Genomic DNA, 26901 nt, shown 5'->3' on the forward strand with positions numbered 1-26901 from the left:
ACAAATGTTTGACCAATGTTTTGCTTGCTTTCTTTTTGAAAGTCGTACATTTGTTACATTTTTTTTATTTCGTTTACGCAGACGTGTATACAGACCCGTCGCTTCTTTTGCGGAACATCTCACATGCTGCTGCACGAATGACGTCGTCCTGTGTAAATCCTGGCATCTTGTCCTCCAATGATAAAGGCGCATGCAAATATATACCGAGAGGCATTACGGGAATGCAATTTATAAATACTTATACTGAAAACTGAAGGAACCCATTACACCCAACAGACTGGAAAGTGCGCTATGATAACAATGAAAATGTTATATTAGGAAAAGAGTGTTTCTTTAAATTGCAGATGTAGGCACCGTTTCTTTGAAAAATGTCTCTTGTGGACGGGTGACGACTCGCAATGTGTACAACTCATACTTACCTGGCAGGAGAGATACCATGATCATGAAGGTGGTTCACCCAGGGCGAGGCTCGGCCATTGCACTCCGGCTGTGCTGACCCCTGCGAATTCCCCAAATGCGGGAATCTCGACTGCATAATTTCTGGTAGTGGGGGACTGCGTTCGCGCTCTCCCCTGAAACTATGGTCAAAGACAGAAACAAACACGAACCCGTCGCAGGAAGGAACTCACTCACTCACTAGTTGTTCAACAACTCTCCGGCAGGCGGCTTCGTCACACAGGGAGTCAGGTTTTCTTTAAAAGGAGCTCAATGTTTTTAGCTTTCTGACTGTCAAATAAATAGCTACGTGGTTCCTGCACATCTATTTCCATGTTTCGTTATTTTTTATTGACAAGACTAAAAGTAAAGACTCAGCAGTGTCTGTATCAAAGTTTTTATTTTTATTTTAAATAATTGGAAATCATTTTCGAGCTTATCAGTTTTATTTATTTAGTTGATGTTTTTTATTCAGATAAACTGTGCATCACAACTGCTGCTGCTGCTGCTGCTGCTGCAGAGTCACTTACAATAGGACCTGGGTTTTACATCTCATTTGAAGGAAGGAGCACAAGGAGGTTAAGGGACTTGCTCAGGGACAGGGTCACACACAATGAGCCAGTGGCTGAGCTGGGATTGAACCAGGAACCTCCCGGTAACAAGAGCTTTTCTTTAACCACCTGACCACTAAGCCCCTTAAAACATATCTTGGCAGACAAACACTTTAATTAGACAACATAAAACCACATACAAGCAGATTTACAAGCAGGGCTGCAATCGCGTTCGCGCTCTCCCCTGATGTTATAGTCAAAGTTAAAAACACAGGTATTGAAAGCAATTAGCGATTATCTATATATCTCCAGCAGGTGGCTCTGTCAGACTGGGAATGAGATTTTGTTTTTTCTTTCGGAGCGTATAATGTTCTAGAAAGTACCAAAGTGTTTTATGTACATGTATTGTGAAGTGTTTCATCTTGAGAAGACAAAGTAACGAGTCAGCGGCACGTGTATCAAAGTTACAAAGTTGCTAATATTAAAGAAGACGAGGTTCAGCGGTACAGTTGTTTTTTTTAAAACATAGTGTTTCAGCTCTGTACAGACGTTCTATGTCGTTATCCGTTATTGATTCAGCTTTATTTAGATGATTGCCTTTACCTTGTTTTAATTTCCCGTTCCTCTGAGATACGAATCTACCAGCTTTACATCTTTTTTTTTTTTTTTAACGTATTCTCATTTTGTTGATCATTAATGCACATTTCTGTACTGTGGGTGTTGTCGAGTGATTGAAAACGAGACATTTTGTGTTTGAATTGAAAGTGATGGTCTCGAGGAGTCGAACAAGTCACAATAAGCCTTCATCCATGTATCATGTAACCACATGTATGCTGTCTCTAACTGGAGGAGAGGGACCCTTGCAGTACTGCTCAGCCTAAAGAACCACACGAGTTGTTTGAAAGGGGGATTTATTTTGTAGAATAAACATCAAATTGGTTTCAGGGCATACAGTCCTCCAACGGCAACACAGCTCAGTACAGCTGAGATCCATTACAACACTGCTGCAGATTCAAACTAAAAGAGGGTAATATACAAAATGGATGCCTTTGAGAACTTAACACTTTCAATGCCAACGTGTGGCTACTACTTTGTGAACATACAATTTCGCAAGAATCTAATGGCACTTTTAATGCTGCTATATATACACACACAGACACACGGACACACGGGCCCGCACACGTGGAGCCCAGAGCTGCTTAAATGTTAACGTTTGTGACAAATTAGAGATCTGGAAATCCCTCCCCCAACCTGTCATTGCATGAATGATATTAACTTAATACTATGAAAGAGATAAACCAAGACTGTCGTTCGCTTACGGCCATACCACCTTGAGAACGCCCGATCTCGTCTGATCTCGGAAGCTAAGCAAGGTCGGGCCTGGTTAGTACTTGGATGGGAGACCGCCTGGGAATACCAGGTGCTGTAAGCTTTTCTTTCTGCAGCTTGACAGGGGGCGCTATTTCCCTTGTTATTTATGTTACTAACCTGGAAGCTGTAAGTCTAAACATCGTTTTCTTTTTTTGGTTTTTTTATTGTCCCATTCCACACACGAACAAGTATTGTATCAGCCTTTACTGGTTTTGAAAACTGAGTTAGGACAGAAAGGGTTATCGTATTATATTCTAAGCCGAAACTACCAGTAGCGGTCCGATACAAACAAATGTGAACAGGGTTAAGACAAAAGTACTGACGAGTTTTGCTAGTTATGGTTAGTTTAATTAATTAAAAAAAGAAATAACAGTTGATGAAGTACTTTTTATTATAGTAACAGAACGAGACATGTTTTAAAGCCACAAACTGCGTGTTTAGATTATTGTGCCAAACAAGAGAACAAAACGAGCATATCAACCAAGAACGGATTTAGTGACCCGTTCATTCGTTCGAGTTTATTTATATTATGTGTGACCTTAACAAATGTTTGACCAATGTTTTGCTTGCTTTCTTTTTGAAAGTCGTACATTTGTTACATTTTTTTTATTTCGTTTACGCAGACGTGTATACAGACCCGTCGCTTCTTTTGCGGAACATCTCACATGCTGCTGCACGAATGACGTCGTCCTGTGTAAATCCTGGCATCTTGTCCTCCAATGATAAAGGCGCATGCAAATATATACCGAGAGGCATTACGGGAATGCAATTTATAAATACTTATACTGAAAACTGAAGGAACCCATTACACCCAACAGACTGGAAAGTGCGCTATGATAACAATGAAAATGTTATATTAGGAAAAGAGTGTTTCTTTAAATTGCAGATGTAGGCACCGTTTCTTTGAAAAATGTCTCTTGTGGACGGGTGACGACTCGCAATGTGTACAACTCATACTTACCTGGCAGGGGAGATACCATGATCATGAAGGTGGTTCACCCAGGGCGAGGCTCGGCCATTGCACTCCGGCTGTGCTGACCCCTGCGAATTCCCCAAATGCGGGAATCTCGACTGCATAATTTCTGGTAGTGGGGGACTGCGTTCGCGCTCTCCCCTGAAACTATGGTCAAAGACAGAAACAAACACGAACCCGTCGCAGGAAGGAACTCACTCACTCACTAGTTGTTCAACAACTCTCCGGCAGGCGGCTTCGTCACACAGGGAGTCAGGTTTTCTTTAAAAGGAGCTCAATGTTTTTAGCTTTCTGACTGTCAAATAAATAGCTACGTGGTTCCTGCACATCTATTTCCATGTTTCGTTATTTTTTATTGACAAGACTAAAAGTAAAGACTCAGCAGTGTCTGTATCAAAGTTTTTATTTTTATTTTAAATAATTGGAAATCATTTTCGAGCTTATCAGTTTTATTTATTTAGTTGATGTTTTTTATTCAGATAAACTGTGCATCACAACTGCTGCTGCTGCTGCTGCTGCTGCAGAGTCACTTACAATAGGACCTGGGTTTTACATCTCATTTGAAGGAAGGAGCACAAGGAGGTTAAGGGACTTGCTCAGGGACAGGGTCACACACAATGAGCCAGTGGCTGAGCTGGGATTGAACCAGGAACCTCCCGGTAACAAGAGCTTTTCTTTAACCACCTGACCACTAAGCCCCTTAAAACATATCTTGGCAGACAAACACTTTAATTAGACAACATAAAACCACATACAAGCAGATTTACAAGCAGGGCTGCAATCGCGTTCGCGCTCTCCCCTGATGTTATAGTCAAAGTTAAAAACACAGGTATTGAAAGCAATTAGCGATTATCTATATATCTCCAGCAGGTGGCTCTGTCAGACTGGGAATGAGATTTTGTTTTTTCTTTCGGAGCGTATAATGTTCTAGAAAGTACCAAAGTGTTTTATGTACATGTATTGTGAAGTGTTTCATCTTGAGAAGACAAAGTAACGAGTCAGCGGCACGTGTATCAAAGTTACAAAGTTGCTAATATTAAAGAAGACGAGGTTCAGCGGTACAGTTGTTTTTTTTAAAACATAGTGTTTCAGCTCTGTACAGACGTTCTATGTCGTTATCCGTTATTGATTCAGCTTTATTTAGATGATTGCCTTTACCTTGTTTTAATTTCCCGTTCCTCTGAGATACGAATCTACCAGCTTTACATCTTTTTTTTTTTTTTTTAACGTATTCTCATTTTGTTGATCATTAATGCACATTTCTGTACTGTGGGTGTTGTCGAGCGATTGAAAACGAGACATTTTGTGTTGGAATTGAAAGTGATGGTCTCGAGGAGTCGAACAAGTCACAATAAGCCTTCATCCATGTATCATGTAACCACATGTATGCTGTCTCTAACTGGAGGAGAGGGACCCTTGCAGTACTGCTCAGCCTAAAGAACCACACGAGTTGTTTGAAAGGGGGATTTATTTTGTAGAATAAACATCAAATTGGTTTCAGGGCATACAGTCCTCCAACGGCAACACAGCTCAGTACAGCTGAGATCCATTACAACACTGCTGCAGATTCAAACTAAAAGAGGGTAATATACAAAATGGATGCCTTTGAGAACTTAACACTTTCAATGCCAACGTGTGGCTACTACTTTGTGAACATACAATTTCGCAAGAATCTAATGGCACTTTTAATGCTGCTATATATACACACACAGACACACGGACACACGGGCCCGCACACGTGGAGCCCAGAGCTGCTTAAATGTTAACGTTTGTGACAAATTAGAGATCTGGAAATCCCTCCCCCAACCTGTCATTGCATGAATGATATTAACTTAATACTATGAAAGAGATAAACCAAGACTGTCGTTCGCTTACGGCCATACCACCTTGAGAACGCCCGATCTCGTCTGATCTCGGAAGCTAAGCAAGGTCGGGCCTGGTTAGTACTTGGATGGGAGACCGCCTGGGAATACCAGGTGCTGTAAGCTTTTCTTTCTGCAGCTTGACAGGGGGCGCTATTTCCCTTGTTATTTATGTTACTAACCTGGAAGCTGTAAGTCTAAACATCGTTTTCTTTTTTTGGTTTTTTTATTGTCCCATTCCACACACGAACAAGTATTGTATCAGCCTTTACTGGTTTTGAAAACTGAGTTAGGACAGAAAGGGTTATCGTATTATATTCTAAGCCGAAACTACCAGTAGCGGTCCGATACAAACAAATGTGAACAGGGTTAAGACAAAAGTACTGACGAGTTTTGCTAGTTATGGTTAGTTTAATTAATTAAAAAAAGAAATAACAGTTGATGAAGTACTTTTTATTATAGTAACAGAACGAGACATGTTTTAAAGCCACAAACTGCGTGTTTAGATTATTGTGCCAAACAAGAGAACAAAACGAGCATATCAACCAAGAACGGATTTAGTGACCCGTTCATTCGTTCGAGTTTATTTATATTATGTGTGACCTTAACAAATGTTTGACCAATGTTTTGCTTGCTTTCTTTTTGAAAGTCGTACATTTGTTACATTTTTTTTATTTCGTTTACGCAGACGTGTATACAGACCCGTCGCTTCTTTTGCGGAACATCTCACATGCTGCTGCACGAATGACGTCGTCCTGTGTAAATCCTGGCATCTTGTCCTCCAATGATAAAGGCGCATGCAAATATATACCGAGAGGCATTACGGGAATGCAATTTATAAATACTTATACTGAAAACTGAAGGAACCCATTACACCCAACAGACTGGAAAGTGCGCTATGATAACAATGAAAATGTTATATTAGGAAAAGAGTGTTTCTTTAAATTGCAGATGTAGGCACCGTTTCTTTGAAAAATGTCTCTTGTGGACGGGTGACGACTCGCAATGTGTACAACTCATACTTACCTGGCAGGGGAGATACCATGATCATGAAGGTGGTTCACCCAGGGCGAGGCTCGGCCATTGCACTCCGGCTGTGCTGACCCCTGCGAATTCCCCAAATGCGGGAATCTCGACTGCATAATTTCTGGTAGTGGGGGACTGCGTTCGCGCTCTCCCCTGAAACTATGGTCAAAGACAGAAACAAACACGAACCCGTCGCAGGAAGGAACTCACTCACTCACTAGTTGTTCAACAACTCTCCGGCAGGCGGCTTCGTCACACAGGGAGTCAGGTTTTCTTTAAAAGGAGCTCAATGTTTTTAGCTTTCTGACTGTCAAATAAATAGCTACGTGGTTCCTGCACATCTATTTCCATGTTTCGTTATTTTTTATTGACAAGACTAAAAGTAAAGACTCAGCAGTGTCTGTATCAAAGTTTTTATTTTTATTTTAAATAATTGGAAATCATTTTCGAGCTTATCAGTTTTATTTATTTAGTTGATGTTTTTTATTCAGATAAACTGTGCATCACAACTGCTGCTGCTGCTGCTGCTGCTGCTGCTGCAGAGTCACTTACAATAGGACCTGGGTTTTACATCTCATTTGAAGGAAGGAGCACAAGGAGGTTAAGGGACTTGCTCAGGGACAGGGTCACACACAATGAGCCAGTGGCTGAGCTGGGATTGAACCAGGAACCTCCCGGTAACAAGAGCTTTTCTTTAACCACCTGACCACTAAGCCCCTTAAAACATATCTTGGCAGACAAACACTTTAATTAGACAACATAAAACCACATACAAGCAGATTTACAAGCAGGGCTGCAATCGCGTTCGCGCTCTCCCCTGATGTTATAGTCAAAGTTAAAAACACAGGTATTGAAAGCAATTAGCGATTATCTATATATCTCCAGCAGGTGGCTCTGTCAGACTGGGAATGAGATTTTGTTTTTTCTTTCGGAGCGTATAATGTTCTAGAAAGTACCAAAGTGTTTTATGTACATGTATTGTGAAGTGTTTCATCTTGAGAAGACAAAGTAACGAGTCAGCGGCACGTGTATCAAAGTTACAAAGTTGCTAATATTAAAGAAGACGAGGTTCAGCGGTACAGTTGTTTTTTTTAAAACATAGTGTTTCAGCTCTGTACAGACGTTCTATGTCGTTATCCGTTATTGATTCAGCTTTATTTAGATGATTGCCTTTACCTTGTTTTAATTTCCCGTTCCTCTGAGATACGAATCTACCAGCTTTACATCTTTTTTTTTTTTTTTTAACGTATTCTCATTTTGTTGATCATTAATGCACATTTCTGTACTGTGGGTGTTGTCGAGCGATTGAAAACGAGACATTTTGTGTTGGAATTGAAAGTGATGGTCTCGAGGAGTCGAACAAGTCACAATAAGCCTTCATCCATGTATCATGTAACCACATGTATGCTGTCTCTAACTGGAGGAGAGGGACCCTTGCAGTACTGCTCAGCCTAAAGAACCACACGAGTTGTTTGAAAGGGGGATTTATTTTGTAGAATAAACATCAAATTGGTTTCAGGGCATACAGTCCTCCAACGGCAACACAGCTCAGTACAGCTGAGATCCATTACAACACTGCTGCAGATTCAAACTAAAAGAGGGTAATATACAAAATGGATGCCTTTGAGAACTTAACACTTTCAATGCCAACGTGTGGCTACTACTTTGTGAACATACAATTTCGCAAGAATCTAATGGCACTTTTAATGCTGCTATATATACACACACAGACACACGGACACACGGGCCCGCACACGTGGAGCCCAGAGCTGCTTAAATGTTAACGTTTGTGACAAATTAGAGATCTGGAAATCCCTCCCCCAACCTGTCATTGCATGAATGATATTAACTTAATACTATGAAAGAGATAAACCAAGACTGTCGTTCGCTTACGGCCATACCACCTTGAGAACGCCCGATCTCGTCTGATCTCGGAAGCTAAGCAAGGTCGGGCCTGGTTAGTACTTGGATGGGAGACCGCCTGGGAATACCAGGTGCTGTAAGCTTTTCTTTCTGCAGCTTGACAGGGGGCGCTATTTCCCTTGTTATTTATGTTACTAACCTGGAAGCTGTAAGTCTAAACATCGTTTTCTTTTTTTGGTTTTTTTATTGTCCCATTCCACACACGAACAAGTATTGTATCAGCCTTTACTGGTTTTGAAAACTGAGTTAGGACAGAAAGGGTTATCGTATTATATTCTAAGCCGAAACTACCAGTAGCGGTCCGATACAAACAAATGTGAACAGGGTTAAGACAAAAGTACTGACGAGTTTTGCTAGTTATGGTTAGTTTAATTAATTAAAAAAAGAAATAACAGTTGATGAAGTACTTTTTATTATAGTAACAGAACGAGACATGTTTTAAAGCCACAAACTGCGTGTTTAGATTATTGTGCCAAACAAGAGAACAAAACGAGCATATCAACCAAGAACGGATTTAGTGACCCGTTCATTCGTTCGAGTTTATTTATATTATGTGTGACCTTAACAAATGTTTGACCAATGTTTTGCTTGCTTTCTTTTTGAAAGTCGTACATTTGTTACATTTTTTTTATTTCGTTTACGCAGACGTGTATACAGACCCGTCGCTTCTTTTGCGGAACATCTCACATGCTGCTGCACGAATGACGTCGTCCTGTGTAAATCCTGGCATCTTGTCCTCCAATGATAAAGGCGCATGCAAATATATACCGAGAGGCATTACGGGAATGCAATTTATAAATACTTATACTGAAAACTGAAGGAACCCATTACACCCAACAGACTGGAAAGTGCGCTATGATAACAATGAAAATGTTATATTAGGAAAAGAGTGTTTCTTTAAATTGCAGATGTAGGCACCGTTTCTTTGAAAAATGTCTCTTGTGGACGGGTGACGACTCGCAATGTGTACAACTCATACTTACCTGGCAGGGGAGATACCATGATCATGAAGGTGGTTCACCCAGGGCGAGGCTCGGCCATTGCACTCCGGCTGTGCTGACCCCTGCGAATTCCCCAAATGCGGGAATCTCGACTGCATAATTTCTGGTAGTGGGGGACTGCGTTCGCGCTCTCCCCTGAAACTATGGTCAAAGACAGAAACAAACACGAACCCGTCGCAGGAAGGAACTCACTCACTCACTAGTTGTTCAACAACTCTCCGGCAGGCGGCTTCGTCACACAGGGAGTCAGGTTTTCTTTAAAAGGAGCTCAATGTTTTTAGCTTTCTGACTGTCAAATAAATAGCTACGTGGTTCCTGCACATCTATTTCCATGTTTCGTTATTTTTTATTGACAAGACTAAAAGTAAAGACTCAGCAGTGTCTGTATCAAAGTTTTTATTTTTATTTTAAATAATTGGAAATCATTTTCGAGCTTATCAGTTTTATTTATTTAGTTGATGTTTTTTATTCAGATAAACTGTGCATCACAACTGCTGCTGCTGCTGCTGCTGCTGCTGCTGCAGAGTCACTTACAATAGGACCTGGGTTTTACATCTCATTTGAAGGAAGGAGCACAAGGAGGTTAAGGGACTTGCTCAGGGACAGGGTCACACACAATGAGCCAGTGGCTGAGCTGGGATTGAACCAGGAACCTCCCGGTAACAAGAGCTTTTCTTTAACCACCTGACCACTAAGCCCCTTAAAACATATCTTGGCAGACAAACACTTTAATTAGACAACATAAAACCACATACAAGCAGATTTACAAGCAGGGCTGCAATCGCGTTCGCGCTCTCCCCTGATGTTATAGTCAAAGTTAAAAACACAGGTATTGAAAGCAATTAGCGATTATCTATATATCTCCAGCAGGTGGCTCTGTCAGACTGGGAATGAGATTTTGTTTTTTCTTTCGGAGCGTATAATGTTCTAGAAAGTACCAAAGTGTTTTATGTACATGTATTGTGAAGTGTTTCATCTTGAGAAGACAAAGTAACGAGTCAGCGGCACGTGTATCAAAGTTACAAAGTTGCTAATATTAAAGAAGACGAGGTTCAGCGGTACAGTTGTTTTTTTTAAAACATAGTGTTTCAGCTCTGTACAGACGTTCTATGTCGTTATCCGTTATTGATTCAGCTTTATTTAGATGATTGCCTTTACCTTGTTTTAATTTCCCGTTCCTCTGAGATACGAATCTACCAGCTTTACATCTTTTTTTTTTTTTTTTAACGTATTCTCATTTTGTTGATCATTAATGCACATTTCTGTACTGTGGGTGTTGTCGAGCGATTGAAAACGAGACATTTTGTGTTGGAATTGAAAGTGATGGTCTCGAGGAGTCGAACAAGTCACAATAAGCCTTCATCCATGTATCATGTAACCACATGTATGCTGTCTCTAACTGGAGGAGAGGGACCCTTGCAGTACTGCTCAGCCTAAAGAACCACACGAGTTGTTTGAAAGGGGGATTTATTTTGTAGAATAAACATCAAATTGGTTTCAGGGCATACAGTCCTCCAACGGCAACACAGCTCAGTACAGCTGAGATCCATTACAACACTGCTGCAGATTCAAACTAAAAGAGGGTAATATACAAAATGGATGCCTTTGAGAACTTAACACTTTCAATGCCAACGTGTGGCTACTACTTTGTGAACATACAATTTCGCAAGAATCTAATGGCACTTTTAATGCTGCTATATATACACACACAGACACACGGACACACGGGCCCGCACACGTGGAGCCCAGAGCTGCTTAAATGTTAACGTTTGTGACAAATTAGAGATCTGGAAATCCCTCCCCCAACCTGTCATTGCATGAATGATATTAACTTAATACTATGAAAGAGATAAACCAAGACTGTCGTTCGCTTACGGCCATACCACCTTGAGAACGCCCGATCTCGTCTGATCTCGGAAGCTAAGCAAGGTCGGGCCTGGTTAGTACTTGGATGGGAGACCGCCTGGGAATACCAGGTGCTGTAAGCTTTTCTTTCTGCAGCTTGACAGGGGGCGCTATTTCCCTTGTTATTTATGTTACTAACCTGGAAGCTGTAAGTCTAAACATCGTTTTCTTTTTTTGGTTTTTTTATTGTCCCATTCCACACACGAACAAGTATTGTATCAGCCTTTACTGGTTTTGAAAACTGAGTTAGGACAGAAAGGGTTATCGTATTATATTCTAAGCCGAAACTACCAGTAGCGGTCCGATACAAACAAATGTGAACAGGGTTAAGACAAAAGTACTGACGAGTTTTGCTAGTTATGGTTAGTTTAATTAATTAAAAAAAGAAATAACAGTTGATGAAGTACTTTTTATTATAGTAACAGAACGAGACATGTTTTAAAGCCACAAACTGCGTGTTTAGATTATTGTGCCAAACAAGAGAACAAAACGAGCATATCAACCAAGAACGGATTTAGTGACCCGTTCATTCGTTCGAGTTTATTTATATTATGTGTGACCTTAACAAATGTTTGACCAATGTTTTGCTTGCTTTCTTTTTGAAAGTCGTACATTTGTTACATTTTTTTTATTTCGTTTACGCAGACGTGTATACAGACCCGTCGCTTCTTTTGCGGAACATCTCACATGCTGCTGCACGAATGACGTCGTCCTGTGTAAATCCTGGCATCTTGTCCTCCAATGATAAAGGCGCATGCAAATATATACCGAGAGGCATTACGGGAATGCAATTTATAAATACTTATACTGAAAACTGAAGGAACCCATTACACCCAACAGACTGGAAAGTGCGCTATGATAACAATGAAAATGTTATATTAGGAAAAGAGTGTTTCTTTAAATTGCAGATGTAGGCACCGTTTCTTTGAAAAATGTCTCTTGTGGACGGGTGACGACTCGCAATGTGTACAACTCATACTTACCTGGCAGGAGAGATACCATGATCATGAAGGTGGTTCACCCAGGGCGAGGCTCGGCCATTGCACTCCGGCTGTGCTGACCCCTGCGAATTCCCCAAATGCGGGAATCTCGACTGCATAATTTCTGGTAGTGGGGGACTGCGTTCGCGCTCTCCCCTGAAACTATGGTCAAAGACAGAAACAAACACGAACCCGTCGCAGGAAGGAACTCACTCACTCACTAGTTGTTCAACAACTCTCCGGCAGGCGGCTTCGTCACACAGGGAGTCAGGTTTTCTTTAAAAGGAGCTCAATGTTTTTAGCTTTCTGACTGTCAAATAAATAGCTACGTGGTTCCTGCACATCTATTTCCATGTTTCGTTATTTTTTATTGACAAGACTAAAAGTAAAGACTCAGCAGTGTCTGTATCAAAGTTTTTATTTTTATTTTAAATAATTGGAAATCATTTTCGAGCTTATCAGTTTTATTTATTTAGTTGATGTTTTTTATTCAGATAAACTGTGCATCACAACTGCTGCTGCTGCTGCTGCTGCTGCTGCTGCTGCAGAGTCACTTACAATAGGACCTGGGTTTTACATCTCATTTGAAGGAAGGAGCACAAGGAGGTTAAGGGACTTGCTCAGGGACAGGGTCACACACAATGAGCCAGTGGCTGAGCTGGGATTGAACCAGGAACCTCCCGGTAACAAGAGCTTTTCTTTAACCACCTGACCACTAAGCCCCTTAAAACATATCTTGGCAGACAAACACTTTAATTAGACAACATAAAACCACATACAAGCAGATTTACAAGCAGGGCTGCAATCGCGTTCGCGCTCTCCCCTGATGTTATAGTCAAAGTTAAAAACACAGGTATTGAAAGCAATTAGCGATTATCTATATATCTCCAGCAGGTGGCTCTGTCAGACTGGGAATGAGATTTTGTTTTTTCTTTCGGAGCGTATAATGTTCTAGAAAGTACCAAAGTGTTTTATGTACATGTATTGTGAAGTGTTTCATCTTGAGAAGACAAAGTAACGAGTCAGCGGCACGTGTATCAAAGTTACAAAGTTGCTAATATTAAAGAAGACGAGGTTCAGCGGTACAGTTGTTTTTTTTAAAACATAGTGTTTCAGCTCTGTACAGACGTTCTATGTCGTTATCCGTTATTGATTCAGCTTTATTTAGATGATTGCCTTTACCTTGTTTTAATTTCCCGTTCCTCTGAGATACGAATCTACCAGCTTTACATCTTTTTTTTTTTTTTTTAACGTATTCTCATTTTGTTGATCATTAATGCACATTTCTGTACTGTGGGTGTTGTCGAGCGATTGAAAACGAGACATTTTGTGTTGGAATTGAAAGTGATGGTCTCGAGGAGTCGAACAAGTCACAATAAGCCTTCATCCATGTATCATGTAACCACATGTATGCTGTCTCTAACTGGAGGAGAGGGACCCTTGCAGTACTGCTCAGCCTAAAGAACCACACGAGTTGTTTGAAAGGGGGATTTATTTTGTAGAATAAACATCAAATTGGTTTCAGGGCATACAGTCCTCCAACGGCAACACAGCTCAGTACAGCTGAGATCCATTACAACACTGCTGCAGATTCAAACTAAAAGAGGGTAATATACAAAATGGATGCCTTTGAGAACTTAACACTTTCAATGCCAACGTGTGGCTACTACTTTGTGAACATACAATTTCGCAAGAATCTAATGGCACTTTTAATGCTGCTATATATACACACACAGACACACGGACACACGGGCCCGCACACGTGGAGCCCAGAGCTGCTTAAATGTTAACGTTTGTGACAAATTAGAGATCTGGAAATCCCTCCCCCAACCTGTCATTGCATGAATGATATTAACTTAATACTATGAAAGAGATAAACCAAGACTGTCGTTCGCTTACGGCCATACCACCTTGAGAACGCCCGATCTCGTCTGATCTCGGAAGCTAAGCAAGGTCGGGCCTGGTTAGTACTTGGATGGGAGACCGCCTGGGAATACCAGGTGCTGTAAGCTTTTCTTTCTGCAGCTTGACAGGGGGCGCTATTTCCCTTGTTATTTATGTTACTAACCTGGAAGCTGTAAGTCTAAACATCGTTTTCTTTTTTTGGTTTTTTTATTGTCCCATTCCACACACGAACAAGTATTGTATCAGCCTTTACTGGTTTTGAAAACTGAGTTAGGACAGAAAGGGTTATCGTATTATATTCTAAGCCGAAACTACCAGTAGCGGTCCGATACAAACAAATGTGAACAGGGTTAAGACAAAAGTACTGACGAGTTTTGCTAGTTATGGTTAGTTTAATTAATTAAAAAAAGAAATAACAGTTGATGAAGTACTTTTTATTATAGTAACAGAACGAGACATGTTTTAAAGCCACAAACTGCGTGTTTAGATTATTGTGCCAAACAAGAGAACAAAACGAGCATATCAACCAAGAACGGATTTAGTGACCCGTTCATTCGTTCGAGTTTATTTATATTATGTGTGACCTTAACAAATGTTTGACCAATGTTTTGCTTGCTTTCTTTTTGAAAGTCGTACATTTGTTACATTTTTTTTATTTCGTTTACGCAGACGTGTATACAGACCCGTCGCTTCTTTTGCGGAACATCTCACATGCTGCTGCACGAATGACGTCGTCCTGTGTAAATCCTGGCATCTTGTCCTCCAATGATAAAGGCGCATGCAAATATATACCGAGAGGCATTACGGGAATGCAATTTATAAATACTTATACTGAAAACTGAAGGAACCCATTACACCCAACAGACTGGAAAGTGCGCTATGATAACAATGAAAATGTTATATTAGGAAAAGAGTGTTTCTTTAAATTGCAGATGTAGGCACCGTTTCTTTGAAAAATGTCTCTTGTGGACGGGTGACGACTCGCAATGTGTACAACTCATACTTACCTGGCAGGGGAGATACCATGATCATGAAGGTGGTTCACCCAGGGCGAGGCTCGGCCATTGCACTCCGGCTGTGCTGACCCCTGCGAATTCCCCAAATGCGGGAATCTCGACTGCATAATTTCTGGTAGTGGGGGACTGCGTTCGCGCTCTCCCCTGAAACTATGGTCAAAGACAGAAACAAACACGAACCCGTCGCAGGAAGGAACTCACTCACTCACTAGTTGTTCAACAACTCTCCGGCAGGCGGCTTCGTCACACAGGGAGTCAGGTTTTCTTTAAAAGGAGCTCAATGTTTTTAGCTTTCTGACTGTCAAATAAATAGCTACGTGGTTCCTGCACATCTATTTCCATGTTTCGTTATTTTTTATTGACAAGACTAAAAGTAAAGACTCAGCAGTGTCTGTATCAAAGTTTTTATTTTTATTTTAAATAATTGGAAATCATTTTCGAGCTTATCAGTTTTATTTATTTAGTTGATGTTTTTTATTCAGATAAACTGTGCATCACAACTGCTGCTGCTGCTGCTGCTGCTGCTGCTGCAGAGTCACTTACAATAGGACCTGGGTTTTACATCTCATTTGAAGGAAGGAGCACAAGGAGGTTAAGGGACTTGCTCAGGGACAGGGTCACACACAATGAGCCAGTGGCTGAGCTGGGATTGAACCAGGAACCTCCCGGTAACAAGAGCTTTTCTTTAACCACCTGACCACTAAGCCCCTTAAAACATATCTTGGCAGACAAACACTTTAATTAGACAACATAAAACCACATACAAGCAGATTTACAAGCAGGGCTGCAATCGCGTTCGCGCTCTCCCCTGATGTTATAGTCAAAGTTAAAAACACAGGTATTGAAAGCAATTAGCGATTATCTATATATCTCCAGCAGGTGGCTCTGTCAGACTGGGAATGAGATTTTGTTTTTTCTTTCGGAGCGTATAATGTTCTAGAAAGTACCAAAGTGTTTTATGTACATGTATTGTGAAGTGTTTCATCTTGAGAAGACAAAGTAACGAGTCAGCGGCACGTGTATCAAAGTTACAAAGTTGCTAATATTAAAGAAGACGAGGTTCAGCGGTACAGTTGTTTTTTTTAAAACATAGTGTTTCAGCTCTGTACAGACGTTCTATGTCGTTATCCGTTATTGATTCAGCTTTATTTAGATGATTGCCTTTACCTTGTTTTAATTTCCCGTTCCTCTGAGATACGAATCTACCAGCTTTACATCTTTTTTTTTTTTTTTTAACGTATTCTCATTTTGTTGATCATTAATGCACATTTCTGTACTGTGGGTGTTGTCGAGCGATTGAAAACGAGACATTTTGTGTTGGAATTGAAAGTGATGGTCTCGAGGAGTCGAACAAGTCACAATAAGCCTTCATCCATGTATCATGTAACCACATGTATGCTGTCTCTAACTGGAGGAGAGGGACCCTTGCAGTACTGCTCAGCCTAAAGAACCACACGAGTTGTTTGAAAGGGGGATTTATTTTGTAGAATAAACATCAAATTGGTTTCAGGGCATACAGTCCTCCAACGGCAACACAGCTCAGTACAGCTGAGATCCATTACAACACTGCTGCAGATTCAAACTAAAAGAGGGTAATATACAAAATGGATGCCTTTGAGAACTTAACACTTTCAATGCCAACGTGTGGCTACTACTTTGTGAACATACAATTTCGCAAGAATCTAATGGCACTTTTAATGCTGCTATATATACACACACAGACACACGGACACACGGGCCCGCACACGTGGAGCCCAGAGCTGCTTAAATGTTAACGTTTGTGACAAATTAGAGATCTGGAAATCCCTCCCCCAACCTGTCATTGCATGAATGATATTAACTTAATACTATGAAAGAGATAAACCAAGACTGTCGTTCGCTTACGGCCATACCACCTTGAGAACGCCCGATCTCGTCTGATCTCGGAAGCTAAGCAAGGTCGGGCCTGGTTAGTACTTGGATGGGAGACCGCCTGGGAATACCAGGTGCTGTAAGCTTTTCTTTCTGCAGCTTGACAGGGGGCGCTATTTCCCTTGTTATTTATGTTACTAACCTGGAAGCTGTAAGTCTAAACATCGTTTTCTTTTTTTGGTTTTTTTATTGTCCCATTCCACACACGAACAAGTATTGTATCAGCCTTTACTGGTTTTGAAAACTGAGTTAGGACAGAAAGGGTTATCGTATTATATTCTAAGCCGAAACTACCAGTAGCGGTCCGATACAAACAAATGTGAACAGGGTTAAGACAAAAGTACTGACGAGTTTTGCTAGTTATGGTTAGTTTAATTAATTAAAAAAAGAAATAACAGTTGATGAAGTACTTTTTATTATAGTAACAGAACGAGACATGTTTTAAAGCCACAAACTGCGTGTTTAGATTATTGTGCCAAACAAGAGAACAAAACGAGCATATCAACCAAGAACGGATTTAGTGACCCGTTCATTCGTTCGAGTTTATTTATATTATGTGTGACCTTAACAAATGTTTGACCAATGTTTTGCTTGCTTTCTTTTTGAAAGTCGTACATTTGTTACATTTTTTTTATTTCGTTTACGCAGACGTGTATACAGACCCGTCGCTTCTTTTGCGGAACATCTCACATGCTGCTGCACGAATGACGTCGTCCTGTGTAAATCCTGGCATCTTGTCCTCCAATGATAAAGGCGCATGCAAATATATACCGAGAGGCATTACGGGAATGCAATTTATAAATACTTATACTGAAAACTGAAGGAACCCATTACACCCAACAGACTGGAAAGTGCGCTATGATAACAATGAAAATGTTATATTAGGAAAAGAGTGTTTCTTTAAATTGCAGATGTAGGCACCGTTTCTTTGAAAAATGTCTCTTGTGGACGGGTGACGACTCGCAATGTGTACAACTCATACTTACCTGGCAGGGGAGATACCATGATCATGAAGGTGGTTCACCCAGGGCGAGGCTCGGCCATTGCACTCCGGCTGTGCTGACCCCTGCGAATTCCCCAAATGCGGGAATCTCGACTGCATAATTTCTGGTAGTGGGGGACTGCGTTCGCGCTCTCCCCTGAAACTATGGTCAAAGACAGAAACAAACACGAACCCGTCGCAGGAAGGAACTCACTCACTCACTAGTTGTTCAACAACTCTCCGGCAGGCGGCTTCGTCACACAGGGAGTCAGGTTTTCTTTAAAAGGAGCTCAATGTTTTTAGCTTTCTGACTGTCAAATAAATAGCTACGTGGTTCCTGCACATCTATTTCCATGTTTCGTTATTTTTTATTGACAAGACTAAAAGTAAAGACTCAGCAGTGTCTGTATCAAAGTTTTTATTTTTATTTTAAATAATTGGAAATCATTTTCGAGCTTATCAGTTTTATTTATTTAGTTGATGTTTTTTATTCAGATAAACTGTGCATCACAACTGCTGCTGCTGCTGCTGCTGCTGCTGCTGCAGAGTCACTTACAATAGGACCTGGGTTTTACATCTCATTTGAAGGAAGGAGCACAAGGAGGTTAAGGGACTTGCTCAGGGACAGGGTCACACACAATGAGCCAGTGGCTGAGCTGGGATTGAACCAGGAACCTCCCGGTAACAAGAGCTTTTCTTTAACCACCTGACCACTAAGCCCCTTAAAACATATCTTGGCAGACAAACACTTTAATTAGACAACATAAAACCACATACAAGCAGATTTACAAGCAGGGCTGCAATCGCGTTCGCGCTCTCCCCTGATGTTATAGTCAAAGTTAAAAACACAGGTATTGAAAGCAATTAGCGATTATCTATATATCTCCAGCAGGTGGCTCTGTCAGACTGGGAATGAGATTTTGTTTTTTCTTTCGGAGCGTATAATGTTCTAGAAAGTACCAAAGTGTTTTATGTACATGTATTGTGAAGTGTTTCATCTTGAGAAGACAAAGTAACGAGTCAGCGGCACGTGTATCAAAGTTACAAAGTTGCTAATATTAAAGAAGACGAGGTTCAGCGGTACAGTTGTTTTTTTTAAAACATAGTGTTTCAGCTCTGTACAGACGTTCTATGTCGTTATCCGTTATTGATTCAGCTTTATTTAGATGATTGCCTTTACCTTGTTTTAATTTCCCGTTCCTCTGAGATACGAATCTACCAGCTTTACATCTTTTTTTTTTTTTTTTAACGTATTCTCATTTTGTTGATCATTAATGCACATTTCTGTACTGTGGGTGTTGTCGAGCGATTGAAAACGAGACATTTTGTGTTGGAATTGAAAGTGATGGTCTCGAGGAGTCGAACAAGTCACAATAAGCCTTCATCCATGTATCATGTAACCACATGTATGCTGTCTCTAACTGGAGGAGAGGGACCCTTGCAGTACTGCTCAGCCTAAAGAACCACACGAGTTGTTTGAAAGGGGGATTTATTTTGTAGAATAAACATCAAATTGGTTTCAGGGCATACAGTCCTCCAACGGCAACACAGCTCAGTACAGCTGAGATCCATTACAACACTGCTGCAGATTCAAACTAAAAGAGGGTAATATACAAAATGGATGCCTTTGAGAACTTAACACTTTCAATGCCAACGTGTGGCTACTACTTTGTGAACATACAATTTCGCAAGAATCTAATGGCACTTTTAATGCTGCTATATATACACACACAGACACACGGACACACGGGCCCGCACACGTGGAGCCCAGAGCTGCTTAAATGTTAACGTTTGTGACAAATTAGAGATCTGGAAATCCCTCCCCCAACCTGTCATTGCATGAATGATATTAACTTAATACTATGAAAGAGATAAACCAAGACTGTCGTTCGCTTACGGCCATACCACCTTGAGAACGCCCGATCTCGTCTGATCTCGGAAGCTAAGCAAGGTCGGGCCTGGTTAGTACTTGGATGGGAGACCGCCTGGGAATACCAGGTGCTGTAAGCTTTTCTTTCTGCAGCTTGACAGGGGGCGCTATTTCCCTTGTTATTTATGTTACTAACCTGGAAGCTGTAAGTCTAAACATCGTTTTCTTTTTTTGGTTTTTTTATTGTCCCATTCCACACACGAACAAGTATTGTATCAGCCTTTACTGGTTTTGAAAACTGAGTTAGGACAGAAAGGGTTATCGTATTATATTCTAAGCCGAAACTACCAGTAGCGGTCCGATACAAACAAATGTGAACAGGGTTAAGACAAAAGTACTGACGAGTTTTGCTAGTTATGGTTAGTTTAATTAATTAAAAAAAGAAATAACAGTTGATGAAGTACTTTTTATTATAGTAACAGAACGAGACATGTTTTAAAGCCACAAACTGCGTGTTTAGATTATTGTGCCAAACAAGAGAACAAAACGAGCATATCAACCAAGAACGGATTTAGTGACCCGTTCATTCGTTCGAGTTTATTTATATTATGTGTGACCTTAACAAATGTTTGACCAATGTTTTGCTTGCTTTCTTTTTGAAAGTCGTACATTTGTTACATTTTTTTTATTTCGTTTACGCAGACGTGTATACAGACCCGTCGCTTCTTTTGCGGAACATCTCACATGCTGCTGCACGAATGACGTCGTCCTGTGTAAATCCTGGCATCTTGTCCTCCAATGATAAAGGCGCATGCAAATATATACCGAGAGGCATTACGGGAATGCAATTTATAAATACTTATACTGAAAACTGAAGGAACCCATTACACCCAACAGACTGGAAAGTGCGCTATGATAACAATGAAAATGTTATATTAGGAAAAGAGTGTTTCTTTAAATTGCAGATGTAGGCACCGTTTCTTTGAAAAATGTCTCTTGTGGACGGGTGACGACTCGCAATGTGTACAACTCATACTTACCTGGCAGGGGAGATACCATGATCATGAAGGTGGTTCACCCAGGGCGAGGCTCGGCCATTGCACTCCGGCTGTGCTGACCCCTGCGAATTCCCCAAATGCGGGAATCTCGACTGCATAATTTCTGGTAGTGGGGGACTGCGTTCGCGCTCTCCCCTGAAACTATGGTCAAAGACAGAAACAAACACGAACCCGTCGCAGGAAGGAACTCACTCACTCACTAGTTGTTCAACAACTCTCCGGCAGGCGGCTTCGTCACACAGGGAGTCAGGTTTTCTTTAAAAGGAGCTCAATGTTTTTAGCTTTCTGACTGTCAAATAAATAGCTACGTGGTTCCTGCACATCTATTTCCATGTTTCGTTATTTTTTATTGACAAGACTAAAAGTAAAGACTCAGCAGTGTCTGTATCAAAGTTTTTATTTTTATTTTAAATAATTGGAAATCATTTTCGAGCTTATCAGTTTTATTTATTTAGTTGATGTTTTTTATTCAGATAAACTGTGCATCACAACTGCTGCTGCTGCTGCTGCTGCTGCTGCTGCAGAGTCACTTACAATAGGACCTGGGTTTTACATCTCATTTGAAGGAAGGAGCACAAGGAGGTTAAGGGACTTGCTCAGGGACAGGGTCACACACAATGAGCCAGTGGCTGAGCTGGGATTGAACCAGGAACCTCCCGGTAACAAGAGCTTTTCTTTAACCACCTGACCACTAAGCCCCTTAAAACATATCTTGGCAGACAAACACTTTAATTAGACAACATAAAACCACATACAAGCAGATTTACAAGCAGGGCTGCAATCGCGTTCGCGCTCTCCCCTGATGTTATAGTCAAAGTTAAAAACACAGGTATTGAAAGCAATTAGCGATTATCTATATATCTCCAGCAGGTGGCTCTGTCAGACTGGGAATGAGATTTTGTTTTTTCTTTCGGAGCGTATAATGTTCTAGAAAGTACCAAAGTGTTTTATGTACATGTATTGTGAAGTGTTTCATCTTGAGAAGACAAAGTAACGAGTCAGCGGCACGTGTATCAAAGTTACAAAGTTGCTAATATTAAAGAAGACGAGGTTCAGCGGTACAGTTGTTTTTTTTAAAACATAGTGTTTCAGCTCTGTACAGACGTTCTATGTCGTTATCCGTTATTGATTCAGCTTTATTTAGATGATTGCCTTTACCTTGTTTTAATTTCCCGTTCCTCTGAGATACGAATCTACCAGCTTTACATCTTTTTTTTTTTTTTTTAACGTATTCTCATTTTGTTGATCATTAATGCACATTTCTGTACTGTGGGTGTTGTCGAGCGATTGAAAACGAGACATTTTGTGTTGGAATTGAAAGTGATGGTCTCGAGGAGTCGAACAAGTCACAATAAGCCTTCATCCATGTATCATGTAACCACATGTATGCTGTCTCTAACTGGAGGAGAGGGACCCTTGCAGTACTGCTCAGCCTAAAGAACCACACGAGTTGTTTGAAAGGGGGATTTATTTTGTAGAATAAACATCAAATTGGTTTCAGGGCATACAGTCCTCCAACGGCAACACAGCTCAGTACAGCTGAGATCCATTACAACACTGCTGCAGATTCAAACTAAAAGAGGGTAATATACAAAATGGATGCCTTTGAGAACTTAACACTTTCAATGCCAACGTGTGGCTACTACTTTGTGAACATACAATTTCGCAAGAATCTAATGGCACTTTTAATGCTGCTATATATACACACACAGACACACGGACACACGGGCCCGCACACGTGGAGCCCAGAGCTGCTTAAATGTTAACGTTTGTGACAAATTAGAGATCTGGAAATCCCTCCCCCAACCTGTCATTGCATGAATGATATTAACTTAATACTATGAAAGAGATAAACCAAGACTGTCGTTCGCTTACGGCCATACCACCTTGAGAACGCCCGATCTCGTCTGATCTCGGAAGCTAAGCAAGGTCGGGCCTGGTTAGTACTTGGATGGGAGACCGCCTGGGAATACCAGGTGCTGTAAGCTTTTCTTTCTGCAGCTTGACAGGGGGCGCTATTTCCCTTGTTATTTATGTTACTAACCTGGAAGCTGTAAGTCTAAACATCGTTTTCTTTTTTTGGTTTTTTTATTGTCCCATTCCACACACGAACAAGTATTGTATCAGCCTTTACTGGTTTTGAAAACTGAGTTAGGACAGAAAGGGTTATCGTATTATATTCTAAGCCGAAACTACCAGTAGCGGTCCGATACAAACAAATGTGAACAGGGTTAAGACAAAAGTACTGACGAGTTTTGCTAGTTATGGTTAGTTTAATTAATTAAAAAAAGAAATAACAGTTGATGAAGTACTTTTTATTATAGTAACAGAACGAGACATGTTTTAAAGCCACAAACTGCGTGTTTAGATTATTGTGCCAAACAAGAGAACAAAACGAGCATATCAACCAAGAACGGATTTAGTGACCCGTTCATTCGTTCGAGTTTATTTATATTATGTGTGACCTTAACAAATGTTTGACCAATGTTTTGCTTGCTTTCTTTTTGAAAGTCGTACATTTGTTACATTTTTTTTATTTCGTTTACGCAGACGTGTATACAGACCCGTCGCTTCTTTTGCGGAACATCTCACATGCTGCTGCACGAATGACGTCGTCCTGTGTAAATCCTGGCATCTTGTCCTCCAATGATAAAGGCGCATGCAAATATATACCGAGAGGCATTACGGGAATGCAATTTATAAATACTTATACTGAAAACTGAAGGAACCCATTACACCCAACAGACTGGAAAGTGCGCTATGATAACAATGAAAATGTTATATTAGGAAAAGAGTGTTTCTTTAAATTGCAGATGTAGGCACCGTTTCTTTGAAAAATGTCTCTTGTGGACGGGTGACGACTCGCAATGTGTACAACTCATACTTACCTGGCAGGGGAGATACCATGATCATGAAGGTGGTTCACCCAGGGCGAGGCTCGGCCATTGCACTCCGGCTGTGCTGACCCCTGCGAATTCCCCAAATGCGGGAATCTCGACTGCATAATTTCTGGTAGTGGGGGACTGCGTTCGCGCTCTCCCCTGAAACTATGGTCAAAGACAGAAACAAACACGAACCCGTCGCAGGAAGGAACTCACTCACTCACTAGTTGTTCAACAACTCTCCGGCAGGCGGCTTCGTCACACAGGGAGTCAGGTTTTCTTTAAAAGGAGCTCAATGTTTTTAGCTTTCTGACTGTCAAATAAATAGCTACGTGGTTCCTGCACATCTATTTCCATGTTTCGTTATTTTTTATTGACAAGACTAAAAGTAAAGACTCAGCAGTGTCTGTATCAAAGTTTTTATTTTTATTTTAAATAATTGGAAATCATTTTCGAGCTTATCAGTTTTATTTATTTAGTTGATGTTTTTTATTCAGATAAACTGTGCATCACAACTGCTGCTGCTGCTGCTGCTGCTGCTGCTGCTGCAGAGTCACTTACAATAGGACCTGGGTTTTACATCTCATTTGAAGGAAGGAGCACAAGGAGGTTAAGGGACTTGCTCAGGGACAGGGTCACACACAATGAGCCAGTGGCTGAGCTGGGATTGAACCAGGAACCTCCCGGTAACAAGAGCTTTTCTTTAACCACCTGACCACTAAGCCCCTTAAAACATATCTTGGCAGACAAACACTTTAATTAGACAACATAAAACCACATACAAGCAGATTTACAAGCAGGGCTGCAATCGCGTTCGCGCTCTCCCCTGATGTTATAGTCAAAGTTAAAAACACAGGTATTGAAAGCAATTAGCGATTATCTATATATCTCCAGCAGGTGGCTCTGTCAGACTGGGAATGAGATTTTGTTTTTTCTTTCGGAGCGTATAATGTTCTAGAAAGTACCAAAGTGTTTTATGTACATGTATTGTGAAGTGTTTCATCTTGAGAAGACAAAGTAACGAGTCAGCGGCACGTGTATCAAAGTTACAAAGTTGCTAATATTAAAGAAGACGAGGTTCAGCGGTACAGTTGTTTTTTTAAAACATAGTGTTTCAGCTCTGTACAGACGTTCTATGTCGTTATCCGTTATTGATTCAGCTTTATTTAGATGATTGCCTTTACCTTGTTTTAATTTCCCGTTCCTCTGAGATACGAATCTACCAGCTTTACATCTTTTTTTTTTTTTTTTTAACGTATTCTCATTTTGTTGATCATTAATGCACATTTCTGTACTGTGGGTGTTGTCGAGCGATTGAAAACGAGACATTTTGTGTTTGAATTGAAAGTGATGGTCTCGAGGAGTCGAACAAGTCACAATAAGCCTTCATCCATGTATCATGTAACCACATGTATGCTGTCTCTAACTGGAGGAGAGGGACCCTTGCAGTACTGCTCAGCCTAAAGAACCACACGAGTTGTTTGAAAGGGGGATTTATTTTGTAGAATAAACATCAAATGGTTTCAGGGCATACAGTCCTCCAACGGCAACACAGCTCAGTACAGCTGAGATCCATTACAACACTGCTGCAGATTCAAACTAAAAGAGGGTAATATACAAAATGGATGCCTTTGAGAACTTAACACTTTCAATGCCAACGTGTGGCTACTACTTTGTGAACATACAATTTCGCAAGAATCTAATGGCACTTTTAATGCTGCTATATATACACACACAGACACACGGACACACGGGCCCGCACACGTGGAGCCCAGAGCTGCTTAAATGTTAACGTTTGTGACAAATTAGAGATCTGGAAATCCCTCCCCCAACCTGTCATTGCATGAATGATATTAACTTAATACTATGAAAGAGATAAACCAAGACTGTCGTTCGCTTACGGCCATACCACCTTGAGAACGCCCGATCTCGTCTGATCTCGGAAGCTAAGCAAGGTCGGGCCTGGTTAGTACTTGGATGGGAGACCGCCTGGGAATACCAGGTGCTGTAAGCTTTTCTTTCTGCAGCTTGACAGGGGGCGCTATTTCCCTTGTTATTTATGTTACTAACCTGGAAGCTGTAAGTCTAAACATCGTTTTCTTTTTTTGGTTTTTTTATTGTCCCATTCCACACACGAACAAGTATTGTATCAGCCTTTACTGGTTTTGAAAACTGAGTTAGGACAGAAAGGGTTATCGTATTATATTCTAAGCCGAAACTACCAGTAGCGGTCCGATACAAACAAATGTGAACAGGGTTAAGACAAAAGTACTGACGAGTTTTGCTAGTTATGGTTAGTTTAATTAATTAAAAAAGAAATAACAGTTGATGAAGTACTTTTTATTATAGTAACAGAACGAGACATGTTTTAAAGCCACAAACTGCGTGTTTAGATTATTGTGCCAAACAAGAGAACAAAACGAGCATATCAACCAAGAACGGATTTAGTGACCCGTTCATTCGTTCGAGTTTATTTATATTATGTGTGACCTTAACAAATGTTTGACCAATGTTTTGCTTGCTTTCTTTTTGAAAGTCGTACATTTGTTACATTTTTTTTATTTCGTTTACGCAGACGTGTATACAGACCCGTCGCTTCTTTTGCGGAACATCTCACATGCTGCTGCACGAATGACGTCGTCCTGTGTAAATCCTGGCATCTTGTCCTCCAATGATAAAGGCGCATGCAAATATATACCGAGAGGCATTACGGGAATGCAATTTATAAATACTTATACTGAAAACTGAAGGAACCCATTACACCCAACAGACTGGAAAGTGCGCTATGATAACAATGAAAATGTTATATTAGGAAAAGAGTGTTTCTTTAAATTGCAGATGTAGGCACCGTTTCTTTGAAAAATGTCTCTTGTGGACGGGTGACGACTCGCAATGTGTACAACTCATACTTACCTGGCAGGGGAGATACCATGATCATGAAGGTGGTTCACCCAGGGCGAGGCTCGGCCATTGCACTCCGGCTGTGCTGACCCCTGCGAATTCCCCAAATGCGGGAATCTCGACTGCATAATTTCTGGTAGTGGGGGACTGCGTTCGCGCTCTCCCCTGAAACTATGGTCAAAGACAGAAACAAACACGAACCCGTCGCAGGAAGGAACTCACTCACTCACTAGTTGTTCAACAACTCTCCGGCAGGCGGCTTCGTCACACAGGGAGTCAGGTTTTCTTTAAAAGGAGCTCAATGTTTTTAGCTTTCTGACTGTCAAATAAATAGCTACGTGGTTCCTGC

At 40.8% G+C, this 26901-nt stretch overlaps 19 non-coding genes across 19 annotated transcripts; all 19 read left to right on the plus strand.

The window, feature by feature from the left end:
- Window positions 1-411: 411 nt before the first annotated feature.
- Window positions 412-575, plus strand: LOC131707774 (U1 spliceosomal RNA). The gene has a single exon (XR_009311227.1). It is a non-coding gene; the product is annotated as a U1 spliceosomal RNA (small nuclear RNA).
- A 1724-nt stretch (window positions 576-2299) lies between these two features.
- On the plus strand, window positions 2300-2418 carry LOC131707237 (5S ribosomal RNA). The gene has a single exon (XR_009311047.1). It is a non-coding gene; the product is annotated as a 5S ribosomal RNA (ribosomal RNA).
- An 892-nt stretch (window positions 2419-3310) lies between these two features.
- Window positions 3311-3474, plus strand: LOC131706968 (U1 spliceosomal RNA). The gene has a single exon (XR_009310903.1). It is a non-coding gene; the product is annotated as a U1 spliceosomal RNA (small nuclear RNA).
- Window positions 3475-5199: 1725 nt separating this feature from the next.
- LOC131707259 (5S ribosomal RNA) lies at window positions 5200-5318 on the plus strand. Its single transcript, XR_009311059.1, has one exon. It is a non-coding gene; the product is annotated as a 5S ribosomal RNA (ribosomal RNA).
- An 892-nt stretch (window positions 5319-6210) lies between these two features.
- Window positions 6211-6374, plus strand: LOC131706978 (U1 spliceosomal RNA). The gene has a single exon (XR_009310906.1). It is a non-coding gene; the product is annotated as a U1 spliceosomal RNA (small nuclear RNA).
- Window positions 6375-8105: 1731 nt separating this feature from the next.
- Window positions 8106-8224, plus strand: LOC131707279 (5S ribosomal RNA). Its single transcript, XR_009311074.1, has one exon. It is a non-coding gene; the product is annotated as a 5S ribosomal RNA (ribosomal RNA).
- Window positions 8225-9116: 892 nt separating this feature from the next.
- On the plus strand, window positions 9117-9280 carry LOC131706982 (U1 spliceosomal RNA). Its single transcript, XR_009310907.1, has one exon. It is a non-coding gene; the product is annotated as a U1 spliceosomal RNA (small nuclear RNA).
- A 1731-nt stretch (window positions 9281-11011) lies between these two features.
- Window positions 11012-11130, plus strand: LOC131707303 (5S ribosomal RNA). Its single transcript, XR_009311094.1, has one exon. It is a non-coding gene; the product is annotated as a 5S ribosomal RNA (ribosomal RNA).
- An 892-nt stretch (window positions 11131-12022) lies between these two features.
- Window positions 12023-12186, plus strand: LOC131707785 (U1 spliceosomal RNA). Its single transcript, XR_009311228.1, has one exon. It is a non-coding gene; the product is annotated as a U1 spliceosomal RNA (small nuclear RNA).
- A 1734-nt stretch (window positions 12187-13920) lies between these two features.
- LOC131707323 (5S ribosomal RNA) lies at window positions 13921-14039 on the plus strand. The gene has a single exon (XR_009311111.1). It is a non-coding gene; the product is annotated as a 5S ribosomal RNA (ribosomal RNA).
- An 892-nt stretch (window positions 14040-14931) lies between these two features.
- Window positions 14932-15095, plus strand: LOC131706986 (U1 spliceosomal RNA). The gene has a single exon (XR_009310909.1). It is a non-coding gene; the product is annotated as a U1 spliceosomal RNA (small nuclear RNA).
- A 1731-nt stretch (window positions 15096-16826) lies between these two features.
- Window positions 16827-16945, plus strand: LOC131707340 (5S ribosomal RNA). Its single transcript, XR_009311129.1, has one exon. It is a non-coding gene; the product is annotated as a 5S ribosomal RNA (ribosomal RNA).
- Window positions 16946-17837: 892 nt separating this feature from the next.
- Window positions 17838-18001, plus strand: LOC131706990 (U1 spliceosomal RNA). Its single transcript, XR_009310910.1, has one exon. It is a non-coding gene; the product is annotated as a U1 spliceosomal RNA (small nuclear RNA).
- Window positions 18002-19732: 1731 nt separating this feature from the next.
- On the plus strand, window positions 19733-19851 carry LOC131707357 (5S ribosomal RNA). The gene has a single exon (XR_009311149.1). It is a non-coding gene; the product is annotated as a 5S ribosomal RNA (ribosomal RNA).
- Window positions 19852-20743: 892 nt separating this feature from the next.
- On the plus strand, window positions 20744-20907 carry LOC131706992 (U1 spliceosomal RNA). Its single transcript, XR_009310911.1, has one exon. It is a non-coding gene; the product is annotated as a U1 spliceosomal RNA (small nuclear RNA).
- Window positions 20908-22638: 1731 nt separating this feature from the next.
- LOC131707438 (5S ribosomal RNA) lies at window positions 22639-22757 on the plus strand. Its single transcript, XR_009311172.1, has one exon. It is a non-coding gene; the product is annotated as a 5S ribosomal RNA (ribosomal RNA).
- An 892-nt stretch (window positions 22758-23649) lies between these two features.
- LOC131706994 (U1 spliceosomal RNA) lies at window positions 23650-23813 on the plus strand. The gene has a single exon (XR_009310912.1). It is a non-coding gene; the product is annotated as a U1 spliceosomal RNA (small nuclear RNA).
- Window positions 23814-25546: 1733 nt separating this feature from the next.
- Window positions 25547-25665, plus strand: LOC131707554 (5S ribosomal RNA). The gene has a single exon (XR_009311207.1). It is a non-coding gene; the product is annotated as a 5S ribosomal RNA (ribosomal RNA).
- Window positions 25666-26556: 891 nt separating this feature from the next.
- On the plus strand, window positions 26557-26720 carry LOC131706999 (U1 spliceosomal RNA). Its single transcript, XR_009310913.1, has one exon. It is a non-coding gene; the product is annotated as a U1 spliceosomal RNA (small nuclear RNA).
- Window positions 26721-26901: the final 181 nt, after the last annotated feature.

This window comes from Acipenser ruthenus, chromosome 2, assembly GCF_902713425.1.
Source record: "Acipenser ruthenus chromosome 2, fAciRut3.2 maternal haplotype, whole genome shotgun sequence".
Lineage (NCBI taxonomy): Eukaryota > Metazoa > Chordata > Actinopteri > Acipenseriformes > Acipenseridae > Acipenser > Acipenser ruthenus.